The sequence below is a fragment of the Heptranchias perlo genome, chromosome 28 (genome assembly GCF_035084215.1).
Source record: "Heptranchias perlo isolate sHepPer1 chromosome 28, sHepPer1.hap1, whole genome shotgun sequence".
Classification (NCBI taxonomy): domain Eukaryota; kingdom Metazoa; phylum Chordata; class Chondrichthyes; order Hexanchiformes; family Hexanchidae; genus Heptranchias; species Heptranchias perlo.
In genome coordinates this window covers 32,944,458-32,960,931 of record NC_090352.1, presented here as the reverse complement: position 1 = coordinate 32,960,931, position 16,474 = coordinate 32,944,458, and positions in this window count along the sequence as shown.

The following is a 16,474-nucleotide window of genomic DNA, read 5'->3' as shown; positions in this document are numbered from 1 at the left end:
AAGGTTGCTTATGCTTTTGACTCCGCATCTCTCATTCACGAGAAACAATTGGGCTGACTTTGTTCTCATTTAATGTAACACTAATTGCCCCCACACATCATCTGTAAATACCCTTAAACTGAGTGAAAAGACAGTAAAAGATTTGCTGAACGAAAATGTGTCTGGGGCGGGAGAATTATTCTCCTGAAGTAAAAATTCTGGGTGCAATATCCCTAACTATGGTATGAAAATCCAGAAAATGGAGACCGTGAGAAGCTAACACTGACGATTTTTAAACTATTTCGTCCAGAAAATGCACGCTACGAACATTTCTGAACCTGAATTCCTAAATTCTAGATACAACTGGTATAAATCTGAATGCTGGCGGGAAGGAAAATCGGTGAGCAAGCCACTTGGGACTCTTTCTCTAACCTGCATAATAGAGGCCTCACAGAACGTCACCCCCTCCCCCTTGCCCCCTGGCCCCAGAGAATGGTCTGAGTTGTGGAAGAGGGGGGGAAGTGAAGAGGAAAACAATAATAACAAAAGATAGACAATAAGGACACCCCATCAGCAAAGTGTACTGCAGTACATCACAGAATGGTAGGATGGAGCTTTATTCCTCATAAAATCCTATATAGTGAGTAATCTAACTCAGCCATGCTTTCCAGGGGAGTCAATGAACATTAAAACGGGGGCGGGGCGGGGGGGGGGGGGTGGAGGAAGCAGAGGGCAATTCAAGCGGTGTCACTTTTGTGAATCTCCCGATTCAAGACCAGTATTGGTAAGGGCCGAGAAATATATATCCTGCCCGCTTTCAGCCAGGGAATGATGCAATATATTTAAGAGGGAGAAAATAAATTTTTAATACTGGAAGTATCTCCAAGTACAAGAACTATTTGCAGCAGCTATTTCTTGTATTCATTCGATCCCCACGTTTATTTAACAGAACCACCCCCTACTGTTGCCTCTAGCAATAGAGTAATGGACTCCTATCCAAAAGAGCCTTGTGTTCGCACCCGAGCCAGAACTGAAAAGCAGCAGTGCAATGGGGAGACCTATCACACACTGCAAAGTAACCCTGTGGGCTCTACTCTATTGTATTGGGCACCAGCACTGCCAGATTGTCCTGACCTCCCAGCTGAAGGAGTACAGCAATGAAATGGAAACCAAATTAAATAAAATAAGGGGAGGGTGAAATAACAACTCATAAATAAACTGTTTCAGTCGGCCAGGTGAGGTTGAAGGTCAATCAGGATTAGAATTACTCGCCCACACAGTTACTGAATTAATTTTAATTGTCTTTTAAAAAGTTCTCTGCTTTTGTCAGAGTCTACTTCAAGCTTATTTTGTGTTGATAACAGCTCTCCAAACTTTTCTAAATATTGGTGTTAAAAATTGTAAACGGGATTTACGATTTGAGTAGCAATTCTGATGTAGAGACCCATTCAAAATGCTTTCCTTTATTTGTCATTCCGATGCTGATTCCCTCGCTGTGCAATTGTAGTATTTTCTATGTTTATGCACATTTTTTTGTAAATTTCATAGTAGTGTAATTCTGCACACAATATAACAGTGCTGATACTAGCAAATGTGTGATAATGTCCTGATAAATGCAAATTGTCAGCAAGCTCACTCTCCCTCCTTCCATTGTCAGTAACAGCTCTGTCATATGCATACATTTATAAATTGTATTCCCGTGTATTCTAATTGATTGTATAGAACAGGATTCCACGCTATGCTCGATTTGCGCTGTTCTCTGAAGCAAGTACACGCTTCTCATATTAGATCATTTGACGTGACTTACAAATGTGAGGGAAAAACACAAGTTAAACAACAACCACTGATAAACTCCATGCGCAATTTATCTCAGACAGGATATAACCAATGTTGAATACTCTCCTATACGAGGGATCCCGCGACACAACAGCTTATATATATACTGGAAATATACAGCAGCATCTATAAGGAAAAAAATAGGTTGACGTTTCGTGTGTAGACTCTTCGTCAGAGCACTGGTATTTAATTTTGTACAGCAAAGAAATTTTGCTTCTTCTCATTGTGTTTTAATTTCGGCAAGACACAAAATCCTACCACAACTTTTCAAATAGTCATGTTTATAATAGTTGCTAATAATTATTTATTTTACTTAATGCTCCTTCTCAGGGTGGGAAGAGCAAGATCAATCCCCGGCCTTTAGCAACCAGGCACTTTATATTCTATTTACTAAGCCCTTTGAAGTATCTTTCTTTTTACCAACACATTAGCGCACCCATTTCCAGCACACATATATGACTTGCGATGTTTTAAAAAGCACGATTTTCATTTAAAAATGTTTGGCAAACCTCTTTCTGTTTACAACTACGTGTCATAATTGCTCAAATTGTGTTGAAATGCATCACTGAATTACTTGTGCGTGACATCATCAGAATGAAAAAGACGCCCAATCTTTCTAAACAAATTATATTTGCATTTATATAACATCTTAGTCGGGCCTTATTAAATCTCTTAAAGCGCATCATACTTTTGGATTGCAGTGAATGTTGTTCTACAGGCAACCTTTTGTTCTATTCCCCCTCTCCAAAAGAACAAAGGAATTCCCACAAACAGTTTATCAATGAGCACAGTTCCTCTTTTAACTAATTTTTACACTTGATGGAATTGTTACTGATAATAAAAAGATGCATTTTGCTATCTTGTTTCCACAGATGTCGTTTTCCTCGTGATTTTTTTTTTAAATGGTACATTTACTCTGTAGGTTTGATCGTCCTCGTTTTCTCAGTGCAGGCTCTGAGACTGTCTCTCTCATGCACACACACACACACACACACACTCACACACACACGTACACAGATCCTTGGCTGTGTGCGCGCTGCATGTGGGCTTTTTTTTTAACAATGAGCTGGCCGCGCGTGCGCACTCGGACGCCTGCTTCCGGCGCCGGCTTTCATTAATGAAAAGTCGGCGGCTGACGTCACGCGGGCTTGTACCTGCCTCGGCGGAGAAGGGAAATCAGGAAACGTGAATGGTGTGAGTCACAGCCATCAATGGGCGCTCGCAGCAGCCCAGCCAGACTGCGGGGAGGAGGAGGAGGAGGGGGGTGGGGGGCGGAGGGCGGAGGGCTCCTGCGATTCAGCTCTTTTCCGGCTCCGTGAATGAATGCGACTCGTCCCTTTAGACACCATGATCACATTGCAATTCCATCCCAGCTAAAAGGAACCATCTTGATTCAAAAAAAAATGCAGCATTAAAGCGATGTATCATTATTGCGTAGGCATATTCTATATTTTGTTTATTATTGTATCGACTTCTTAAATCATAAGGCCACGATTTATTTATCTAAAATATAACATCCCATGGGAATTCTTAAATGTTATGTGGTAGATTGCCAAAGGGCAATTTATAGTCAGTAATTTTCATGTACGCACTATAGTGTTTCATTTGCTGTGAATCCGGCTTTCTTTGTATACATAACTAATAATCTATTTGAGCGGTGTAAAAAAATGTAACATCCAATGTTTTAATCGTCCGGTTCCTGCACCATTTAAAAATCCAACTTATTTTTGAATTCCCGAAAAGCTACTTTTATGAAAGGAGTTGTGGCGTTATTTTTTTTTAATAGGATATATTCTTTATTTCCGCTTGGCCCAAATTCATAATTGCTTCCCCTTTTTTTGAACACTGCGAACACATTTCGTTTCTACTCAGCCATCTCACCAACTCCCCTCGCTGGTCCCGAGAGGATTAAAATCTATTGTCTTTTTAATCATTGTAAATCTAATCGATTTATCGAAAAGTACACGAAAGCGTCTACTTTATATCAAACACCACGAAACTAACTCTGACCTTGCAAACCGTGGACTATTCGTTTCGATGTTAACAATGTATTTTTACAAGCGTTCGATTTGAAGACTTTAAAAATGGTGCATCACAAAGCAAGGGCTCAATTGCCGATAAATTCGTTCTCTGGTGTTTATTTTTCACTTCATCTGCAAAATAATAATACATCCGAATACATTTTAAAGTTAACGATTATACTTTGAAGATGATGCAATTTATTTGATCAGATCTCTGACTTGACCCACTCCAGTCTTAAAACAACTTCTGCCAAAATAAGAAGGAAAAAAAATAAACGATATGTCATGGGGAACAGTTGTGGCGCAAAGTATTTGATTTTGTATGATTTCCAATGCAGAAATTCAGTTGTAGGTTTATTTTGAAGGTTGGAAGGAATTGATTTCTTGAAGAAGTGATAATCCCAGTTCAATGCACCTGAAGACTGGTGTAGTATTATTCCTCCTCTTTACTAATGTACACGTTGTATTTCAAACGATGAGCGGAATTATTTCTACTACATACAGATCAGGCAGTGATATGAGCAGTGCTGTTTGTGCCTTAAATTTGCTGAACAGTACAGGATCCTGATGGATGTTGGTTGTCATATAGAACAATAATCAGCGCCCGTTTGATCGAGAGTAAGACTCCAGTCTGTCGGAAATGAGAGGCAAGTTTCCGATTTTCTACTCCAGGCAAGGAAATCGTTTGCACCTTTATAGCAGAGAACAATAAACTGGAGGATTGCAGCATGGAGTCAGATTACAGTGCACCAACGCACACAAGCACAGCCCGGTTTGATACAGGGACTGAATACAATCTGGCTGTGGCTGTGGAATGAAAACAATCGTTCACAGGGGCAGGAATGAAGTAAAATACGACACGCATCCCTCCCCCCAAAGATCACACCCACACATAAAAGTTTCCCACCAGCATGGCATTGGGTTTGGTCTTAGAGCGGAGATGCAGTTGGAGTTAATTGCCTGGTGTTTAAAGCTGAAATAGCCCCTCCTCCCTCGTCCCCAAACACGGAGCGAGTAACACACACATACAAAGACACAAACATACAGAGACATACCTCACACAAATCAGGAGACGTATGAGAGAGAGGGAGAAAGGCATACGATTAATTGGGACACACGACTGTTTCCACATAATTAATTGGCATGTGGACCTGATACCTTTAAGTCCAGCTCCGAGTTTATCCCAAAAGGGCAAAGTCCATTTCAACAGCATCATATAATTGAAGTTTGTCCTGTGGTGCTTGCCATCATCTTTTGAGCCGAGGTCTGTGACGAATTGAAACGTTAGGAAAATCTGATTGCCACTTACTTCAGTTATGGGAATCACCTGTGCAAAGGAGAATTCCACCACATGCACTGGAGGTCTGGCTCATGACAGGCCACATCTACTCACCCATCAAAACAACCGAGCACCCATAGGAAACATTACACAAACTTAACACAATCCAGGAAGCAAGCCTCGGATGAGATAACCAGATGGGTGAGCACCATCTTCATCCAACCCTTGGAATAAAGTGAGACAGCACAGTTAGATGAGTTACCTTCCACCGGTGATACTGGAACCAGAAGGGGAGCACCTCAACATGGTGAGAAGGAGTACACAGAGTTTGCATGGGTAGATCACAATAAATACAATGTAGGCACAGTTACCATCTATTCAAGGATGCAATAATATTTCACAAGACCGCTCTTTTACATGTACTTCTGACTCGGCCCAGAGACGACAGTGAGTTCAGGTAATAAGATTAGTTGCTAATGCAACAATGTCTATTTCCATATCTTATTAAAAATCTTATGTCTGTTCACATTTCCTGTCTACAAAATCTTACTTCCTGTTGTTTACCGTTTTTGTCACATTTTGTGTCAGCTGTTTTGCCATTATGAATTCCAGTGTCCACATTTATAATAAAAACAGCTTATCCAAACTCATCACCAGTAATTGAATCATCTGGACTCTGGGTGGCTTTTTCCCACAAATTGATCAAAATGGTTTCTGAAAATTTTTGATCTGCCATTTTTTTCTCAGGAACTAAAATTTCTAATGTCAAAAATGAGGCATTAAACAACATTTCATAAAACCCACATTTAACAATAACATGATCACATTTATCCAGTGTATTGTATTTTGCATCTTTTAATGCCTTTTTAAAGCTTTTACTTTAAAGCATCAGCCTCTCCCAAGAAATCTAAGCTTGGACTTGATGCTTTTTCCACAGAGCTATGATCATAGAATCATAGAAGTTTACAACATGGAAACAGGCCCTTCGGCCCAACATGTCCATGTCGCCCAGTTTATACCACTAAGCTAGTCCCAATTGTCTGCACTTGGCCCATATCCCTCTATACCCAGCTTACCCATGTAACTGTCCAAATGCTTTTTAAAAGACAAAATTGTACCCGCCTCTACTACTGCCTCTGGCAGCTCATTCCAGACACTCACCACCCTTTGAGTGAAAAAATTGCCCCTCTGGACCCTTTTGTATCTTTCCCCTCTCACCTTAAATCTATGCCCCCTCGTTATAGACTCCCCTACCTTTGGGAAAAGATTTTGACTATCTACCTTATCTATGCCCCTCATTATTTTATAGACTTCTATAAGATGCTGTGAGTTGAATTTGGAGTGTGCAGTCTGAGCATGGACAGTGTATGTAATTTCTCAGGATTTAGACAACTGTACTGACGGAATATTTTTCTTTAGCTTTTAACAGTTTCTGATCAGCTGTTCTTAAAATTATTTGAAGAAGAGCTAAAGGGAAAATTTCAAAAAGCTTTATTCAGGTAAAAGTTTCCTCTCAGTGCTTTTTTGAAACAGATAGGCTATGTTTATGTATTTGTGTGTAAGAAAGAATAAAAAAAACACTGTACTGATTACACACAAGTGTCACTTTTGTCTTGTGTTGCAAAAGTTTCAGAAAGTGTATTAAGCTGAGCGGGGGGAGAGATATGGGGTCAGAGAGAGAGGAGGGGGAGAGAGAAAAAGAGAGTTGCCCGGAATATCCATTGGTGTTCTCCCAACCTACTGCTGTAAGTCCAACAAATTTATTTTAAATTCCACAAGCTTTCGGAGGCTTCCTCCTTCCTCAGGTGGTGTGGAAAATCTACTAATTAGCTGACCTGCACTTTGTTGATCGTTAGAAAAGGTCATCACTATTTGCTTACACTTGTGAGTCAGAGATACTAAATGATATATATGAGATAGAGACAGACAGACAGAGAGATACAAATAGAGAGGCAGACTGAGCAGTTCTGAAAATCTACAGGTGTGAGGGTGTATCCCAGCATAAATATTGGGATGCACTCACCCATGGACTTTACTATTGAGTGCACTGAAGCTCGTAGGGTCAAGGGGAGGGGCCATGAGCGGCAGGTCTTTGGCAGATTGGGGGTATAACTGAAACACCCAGTACGGAAGTGGCTGAAAAGTCCGCAGGCCTGGCGGGGTTGCTGGGTCTTGCAACTGGAAATAAATTCTTGGTGCCCCATTGGCTCCCTGTGCCACTTGTTAAAAAAAAAATCTGCCCCTTATCCTTTGGGATCCAGGCCCCGATCCCAGCCTAGACTCGAGAATGGGCAGCACATTCGAAGTACGCCTGAATGAGTATGAGACGAGGCATATCGAGTTAGGAATTTCTGCCTCCACCCCTTGTTACACGTGTAATGTTGACACTAGGCCAGGAACCAGTATATTCAGCCAAGTTTGATGGAATTCTGGAATTTCGGGGCTGTAGAGTGGAAATCCTGTGTGTAAACAGTTGCTTATATCAACGTAGGTGGATGCTCTGGCTAGTAGGCGGTGCTATGAAATGAGTTTTTGAGGTTTCTCAACTCTGTTGCCTATATAATGAAAACTTACATTCATACGCTGACCACGGGCAATTTACTAGTACAGATAATTCATTTTATGCTGCACACATCACATTCAAATGTACGCAAGATTAATCTAGTGGATCAGTATATGTGACCTGATATTAGTATATGAAGCTACTCAACTCAGCATGTGAAACTGCCTTAACTGAAATGGGTGACAATCAAGTTGTCTCTCACCTCCTTGTGCCAATCTTCTGCTAACGCAGGCGTTGGAAGTCTTTTATCGTCCATGATCATTCATGTCGTAGTGGTGACTCTTCTGAACGGCAAGGTTATGTAACACACAGTAGATCACGATCTGCACATTTGCTGGCTGCTGTTTGTACTGGTGGTGAATGTGTGCTGTGCAGCAGGATGATGAGTCATATTTGTAGGTTGTATCCCAAATTCCCCAACAATCAACCTTACAGTGAGTCATTGTGTTCAAATGCTGCTGTCAGAGATGACTACATGAGGATAAAAACAATTCAAGGACACTGACAGGGCAGTTTTAGCTGCAGAGGACACCTTCAAGTCATTTACCATTTGACAAAGCCAACATCAAAGGACCTCAGCAATTTCCTCCTCGAAGAGCCTCAACTTCATTACACATTCTCCGCCATCAGTCATAGATATGACATTCTGGCCTAATGAGCCCTCTCCTTCAGATATAAAGGCTGATTCCCCAAATCGAATACCTTCAGCAAGGCGTAGCTGTCGCAGGCAGTGCTGGTCAGGAAACCACGGGCCTGCAGCCCTGATTATCCGTCGATTAATTTAAATGGACAGAAACCGAGGGCTGCAGGTATGCAATTTCCCTGCAAGTGTTACTCGTCGCTGGAAGCAGTCAATCTGGGAATCAGTCCTGTGGCATTCGCCTGAATGTGTGTCCATTTGTGTGTCCAAACCTCCCATTCATCCTCTTCCTCCGCCAGAGTTGATGGCAGAAAAAATAGGCGCAAATGCCTTGTTGTTGACCTTCTTGTTTGTTTAGGTGAAATAATGACCCCGTGGCACAAGCTGTGATCTCAATGTAACCAAAATTACGTTGGGACATCTCTTAAACTTTCTGGCTCTGAAGGGGGAGGGGAGGAGGCGAAAAAAGACGGAGGTACAGGTAGTTAGGCCCTATGAGATGGCCAGAAGACAAAAAGAGGAGTTAGGAGTTATTTTGTTTGAGTCAAGCAAGATGACCTATTGATGTGGAGTCGCGTGGAATGATCATTATTTTGTATCATTATGCGAAGGCAAGTTGGAATAGCTGAAACAAGTGAATTCAATAAATTTGGTCATTTGTGGCTGACACCAGAAAAAAATGATGAAAGCTGTTGGATTATTGTAAAAACCCAACTGGTTCACGAATGACCTTCAGGAAAGGGAACTTGCTACCCCAACTCGGTCTGACCTATATGTGACTCTAGTCCACACTATGTAGTTGACTCTTAATGCTCTCTGAAGTAGCTTGGAAATCCATTCAGTTGTCAGGGCAACTAGGGATGGGTGATAAATGTAACCCTTCCAGTGTCACCCATGCCCATAAATTAAAAAAAAAAATCCTCCTCTAACATTTAATAAAAGTATCTTCAATCTTAAAAAGAATGAGCAGGTGCTGGACTGAGGCAGCCGCTGATGCTGATCTACCAATGCAACTTTACACTGCCATCCAAGTGCACTGAGCTTCCAAACTGAACCGGCCCATTTTGAAAGCAGTAGCAGTAGTAGTAGCAGAAGTAGTAGTCCCTGTCATAGCAGCAGCAGATCACGAGAGCCAGGAAAAAGTTAGTCTCTGCTGGCATCAACTGACTGAGGCAGGTTAGTTGGCTGGGTGAGACCCACTTATTAGAAGTCAATGTCACTGAAAATGTGGAGCTGCCTGGAGGCATTTGGGACTAGCCTGTTGAAAGATCACCGTCCAATTCCGCCACCCTGGAAAGCAAGCAGCTTCCACTCTGCATCTCTCCACAGCATTGTAGTTTGGGATTTACTGTTCAGTGGTGTTCAGGTGACCCTATACCCTTTTGCTCCATGGCTCCCTCAGTTGGTGCTTCAACACTCAGTGCCATTGCATCATTGTCGTTCCACACATTTAAGGAATTTTGTTAGTTTTTTTGAAAGAAAGAAAGGAAGAAAGACTTGCATTTCTGTAGAGTCTTTCACTATTGAGTCTGAGGTGCCTCTGGAACTCACAAAGCGCTTTACAGCCGAAGAACTACTTTTGAAGTGTCGTCACTGTTGCAACATAGGAAACGTGCAGCCCAATTTGTGCGCAGTAAGGTTCTACAAACAGCAATTTGATAGTGACCAGATAATCTGTTTTAGTGATGTTGGTTGAGGGATAAATATTGGCCATGACACTGGGGAGACCCCCCCTGCTCTTCTTCGAAATAGTGCCATGAGAGCTTTAACGTTCATCTGAGAGGGCATACGGGGCCTCGATTTAATGTCTTATTTGAAGGACGGTGCCTCTGACAATGCAGCACTCCCTCAGTTACCCCCAATTTTACCCCAATTTTCTCCCCTCCTCTTCAGAAGGCCATCATCAGGGGACGGTCCCACGGGCAAAAACCACTCGCTGGCACTTTGCCTATTCTTCATGTATGAGGCCAGACAGTCAATGGCAGTGGTTATCCCATTGTGGCGGGCACAACGCTTGCAATCCACACACGTGCAACCTCTAGCAGGGATGAGTGGGTAGTGATTCAATACCAGCATTGCTTCTAACTCAGGCTGTGAGTTCCAGCCCCACGCACATAATCCAGGCTGGTGCTTCGTTGCAAGAATGCTGCATTTTTTTGGGGGTGAGACGTGAAACCGAGGCCCCGTCGGCCCGTTTAGGTAGATGTAAAAGATCAGGTGGCGTTATTTGAAGAAGAGTGGAGACTTCTCTCAGTGCCCTGGCTAATAGTCCTCCCTTAACCAACACCACCAAAACAGATTCACTGGTCATTCGTATAGTTTTGCTGTTCCTGGGATCTTGCTGTGCACAAATTGGCAGCTGTGTTTGCCAACATGACAATGAGAGGACACTTGAAAAGTAAATTCACTGGGTCTGATGCCTTTTGGGACTTCCTGAGGCTGTGAAAGGTGCTTTCTTATGATCATGTGCTGATTTTCATTGCCTCCCTGGCCCAGGACCACCGAGGTCTATTGTAGCACCCCCTACTGCTGGTCTGGTTGAGATCAGCTAACTCAGCATAGACGTGGAGATGCCGGTGATGGACTGGGGTTGACAATTGTAAACAATTTTACAACACCAAGTTATAGTCCAGCAATTTTATTTTAAATTCACAAGCTTTCGGAGATTTTCTCCTTCCATTTGCCTGAGGAAGGAGAAAATCTCCGAAAGCTTGTGAATTTAAAATAAAATTGCTGGACTATAACTTGGTGTTGTAAAATTGTTTACAATCAGCATAGACCAGTAATTGGATTGGGCCTTTACAGAAAAGTTTGGCTCAGTTGCACATTGAACCATCTGGGGAGCTGCCTAAAGCTTTGCAAAATCTAGTTTACTTGTTGAGACGTGTAATTCTGCTTTTATATGTCCGTGTCTTCAGATTCAGAATGAAAGGATGCAGAGCGCCCTCTGGAGGTAAGTGTCCCATCGTACAATTTTTTTGCAGTGTTTGGGCACTTTTTACATGCAGTAAGGCAGGATTATCCAAGAATTTTGTCTCCGTGGATCACTTGGGTGAGAAATAAAGAAGGAAAATTGCATTTCTATAGCGCCTTTGACGACCTCAGGACGTCCCAAAGCGCTTTACAACCAACAAAGTACTTTTGAAGTGTAGTCGCTGTTGTAATGTGGGAAATGCAGGCCTTCAGCTTCCAGCAGGAGCAGTGGCACCAGGTGAAATAAACAGGGGGGGTGCAGCACACGGATCTAGAACAGGGCTCCCTAAACTCCGGTCCATGGAGAATCACAGTCCGCAGCTTAACTCAGTGTTCTTGTTAATTTGTACACATATTGCTGATACTTACAGAGCTTGAGGATTTATCCATCAATCAGGCAATAGCAGTGAAAACGGCCCTTTCCAAATCTCCAGGCCCATGAAATTAAAACAGAACACAACTAAGCAAACCTAAGCAAGTAGAAGTGGGTTACCTGGGCTTGATGGGTCACCAATGGCCTATAGACGAGCCAGGCTTCAGGCTTTCACTATTTAAGCAGACATCTGATAGCAGCTCACAAGATCCAGGTCCACTGAAGCAGTGAACTTCAGGCTATTAATCTTTAGCAGTGCAACCAACGGTGGGAGAAATGTGCCTTCGCTCAGTCAGCAATAAAAAGAGCTAACTCCAGTGAATTATTGTTCGTAACCTTATGCAGCCCTACAACTGCCAACCCCCACCCAAACTTTCCACTCTTCTGGCTCTGACCTTTTCAGCATCTCCTCTTCCTTTGGCCCACTATTGGCAGTCGTACCGTCAGCCATTTAAATCCTAAGCTCTGGAATTCCCTATAAAAACACCTCCACTCTCCATCTCCCTCTCCTCACCTTAAAAACCACCTCTTTGACCAAGTATTTGGTGGTCGTTCCTGAAATCTCCTTCTTTGGCTCAGCGTGAATTTTAGTCTGTGAAGCGCATCGAGATGCTTTTTCTACAATCAGTATTGTGCTTGTATTGCTTTATGTTGAGTTCCACAATGTCTCAGCTGGTTAACACCGAGCCAAATAAAGGTCGGGATGAGTAAAGTCCATTTGGCCCATGACACTAAATTGCTTTATTATAGTAACTCGCCCATCGCAGCACCTAATTTTATTTTGAATAACCCCCCACCACAATCATTTGCCTCTTTTTAAAAAGATTTGTTCTCAGGTTATGGGAAATGCTCCATTTATTGCCCATCTCTAGAAGGCGTTAGGCTGCCCTCTTCAATAACTGTTTGTTACGCCACATCAGAGGGTATTAATCGTCACATAGAGCCCATCCAAGGAGGGGCAGCAGGTTACATACGAACAATGACGGAAAAAGACTCTCTGGGGGTGGTCTATCCAGCCTGTCTCATACAATTGTGATACCTTGGGGTATCACAATATATACACTCCCCACCCCACCCAAAACCATGTGATCTCCTGGGAGAGGCGAAATTTCCATTGCATGGAAACACATAGAAGGTACAACATGGAAACAGGCTTATTTGACCCAACCAGTCCGTGTCAGCGTTCACGCAAGCAACTAATCACATTTACACACCCTGTTCCCATAATTTTTTTTTCCTCATCCACCTATCCAATCTAATCTTGAATGTTGACATAGTTTCTGCCTCAACCACTAACCCTGGAAGTGAATTCCTCAGCCTCACAACTCTGTGTGTGAAGAAATTTCTCCTGCCTTCTGTTCTAAATCTCTTATATTTAATTTTGTATCTATGACCCCCCCGCCCCGCCCCGCTCATTCTTGATCTCTCAACTACTGGAAAGAGTTTGCTTCTATCTATCCTATCCCATCCTTTCGTAATTTTCAACACTTCTATCATATCACTCCGTAAACTGCTTTTGAGGACCAGTCAGGTTTTTATAACAATCTGAAAAGTCTTGCTCAACTTTTTTGCTGTTGGCCCACAAGTTGCGAGATTTATTGAATTCAATTTCATAATTTGCCATGGTGATATTTGAACTCATGATCTATGGATTGCTAGTCCAGTAACATAACTACAACATGATTTTTATGCTAAATAGACTATTCCAAATATTTATCACCCTTTGAGTAAAGAAGTTGTTCCCCGATATCTAATTTTACTTTCCATTCTTTTCCTGTATATCCTCTGATCTTAATTTCTTGGTATGATAACCTGGGTTTACCTGAGCTACGCCAGTTAATCTTTGTATACTTTGACGAGGTGCCCATTTAACAGGACAGGACGGCTCCAGCTTTGATTCGTCGAATTAGCCGATCTCAACAGCAGGGAGAGCTGCAGCTGGCCTGAGTGCCCCAGGGTTTGGGAAGGATAAATCAGCCAGGGTTCCCAGTCGATCCAGTGACTCCTGCTGGAAAGCGTGGACATTGAGTGAGGATAAAAACATGCTCAGTTGCGATGCCCCCACAGTTGAATGGCCTCACTTATGAGGACCATGCGCGATGAATACCCCGCTTGGACAGATACTGGAGGATTCCAGGAACTGTCCGTTTGGATCCCACATTAGGAGCAGTTGTACACTCTGGCCACAAGGTGTCCCCACAATCCTTGATATTTTGTGTTCCATGATGTCTGTAACTCTCCCTCCAATATTCATTTTCCTACATGCACTCAAAGTGAAGACAGCAAATAGCAAGTCCCCAGAGGTCAGTATTAGGGCCACTGCTCTTTTTGATATATATTAATGACCTGGACTTGGGTATAGAGGGTATAATTTCAAAGTTTGCAGATGACACCGAACTCGGAAATGTAGTAAACAACGTAGAGGATAGTAACAGACTTCAGGAGGACATAGTCAGACTGGCGAAATGGGCAGATGCATGGCAGATGAAATTTAAAACAGAGAAGTGTGAAGTGATGCATTTTGATAGGAAGAATGAGGAGAGGTAATATAAACTAAATGGTACAATTTTAAAGTGGGTGCAGGAACAGAGAGACCTGGGGGTGCATATACACAAATCTTTGAAGGTGGCAGGACAAATTGAGAAGGCTGTTAAAAAAATCATATGGGATCCTGGGCTTTATTAATAGAGGCATGGAATAGAAAAGCAAGGAAGTTATGCTAAACCTTTATAAATCACTGGTTAGGCCTCAGCTGGAGTATTGTGTTCAATTCTGGGCACCACATTTTAGGAAGGATGACAAGGCCTTAGAAAGGGTGCAGAAGAGATTTACTGGAATGGTACCAGGGATGAGGGACTTCAGTTATGTGGAGAGACTGGAGAAGCTGAGGGGGTTGTTCTCCTTAGAACAGAAAAGGATAAGGAGAGATTTCATAGAGGCATTCAAGATGATGAACGATTTTGACAGAGTAAATAAGGAGAAATTGTTTCCAGTGGCAGAAAGGTCGGTAACCAGAGGACACAGATTTAAGGTGATCGGCAAAAGAGCCAGAGGCGACACGAGGAAACATTTTTTTACGCAGCGAGTTGCAATGATCTGGAATGCGCTGCCTGAAAGGGTGTTGGAACTATTGAATCTGCTTCCAGTGGTCCTAATACTGACCCCTGGGGAACACCACTGTTTACTTCCCTCCAGTCTGAAAAACAACCGTTCACCACTACTCTCTGCTTTCTGTCCCTTATCCAATTTTGTGTCCATGCTGCCACTGTCCCTTTAATCCCATGGGCTTTAATTCTGCTAACAAGTTCATTATCAAATGCCTTTTGAGTCTCCATACACACAACATCAACCGCACTACCCTCATCAACCCTCTCCGTTGTTTCATCAAAGAACTCAATCAAGTTAGTCAAACACGATTTTCCTTTAACAAATCCAAGCTGACTTTCATTTATTAGCCCATACTTTTCCAAGTGCCTATTTTAAGAGTGTAGACAGTGTTGCCCACATGCACAGCTGTGTTGGCAAAATGTACACAGCCATCTGATCCTGTTGGCACTGTGACCGGACTGAATAATCAGCCTTTATGTGTTTGGCAATATTAACCCTTTTCAATTTATATCTCAAATTAAATAGTAATTGCAGTGTTCCTGTTTAAGTCTGTATCTTGAACATCGCAGTAGAATCTTCCTTGACTGGGGAGCTGTTCTGAGCAGTTCTGTCTTTCCCTGCAATGCACTGGTGTCAGCCTCCAGAATACTCTGTCAGTGAATCATCTGCCTTCCTTTCCACATTCTTGTCATTTATACTGTAATATTATACTTGCTTTAAATTGTGCAACTGTTGTAGTTTTCCCCTGAACTGCGGAACACAATCCTGTGCAGTTATGTGCGGCTGCCTTTCTTCTTTCAAGTTCTTCCAACTTCCAAATTTAAACTTACTACAAACTAAAAACTAAAAAAACTAGGCAAAGTTGACTCCTTTTTAGCTTTGTGTCAGTTGTGGCTGTGGGTAGCCTCTCGCCTCTGACTTAGAAGGTTGTGGGTTCAAGTCCCATTCCAGTGCTGTACTGAGGGAGTACTGCACCGACGGAAAGTGCTGTCTTTCAGATGAGATGTTAAATTGAAGCCCTGTCTGTCCTTTCAGGTGGACGTAAAAGATCCCAATGGTACTATTTTGAAGAAGAGCAGGGGAGTTCTTCCCGGTGTCCTGGCCAATATTTATCCCTCAACCAACATCATTAAAAACAGATTATCTGGTCAGTAAATCAAAAGCAAAATACTGCGAACGCTGGAAATCTGAAATAAAAACACAAATTGCTGGAAATACTCAGAAAGTCAGTCAGCATCTGTGGAGAAAGAAACCGCATTAACATTGCTGCCTGACTTGCTGAGAATTTCCTTCCAGCATTTTCAGTTTTTATCTGGTCATTATCTCATTGCTGTTTGTGGGACCTTGCTGTACGCAAATTGGCTGCCGTGTTTCCCTATATTACAACCGTGACAGCACTTGAAAAGGACTTAATTAGCTCAGAAGCACTTGGGGGCGCCCTGAGGTTGTGAAAGGCGCCACATAAATGCAAGCTGTTTGTTTCTTTTTAAGAATGTTTTATATTTTAAAACATACAGCAGGCTGATGGAAGAACTGGCTGGCATGGTGAGTTCGTAGAATGGCTTTTCAGTCCTTGAAATGTAAATATAGCCCAGACTGATGGGATAACCAGCTGTAAGGAAGGGTATTAGTCAAAACGAGTTGGGCAGTCTCAAACCAGGTTCTGATGGGCATGGAAATGGCTACAAAGTTGGCTAGTGTT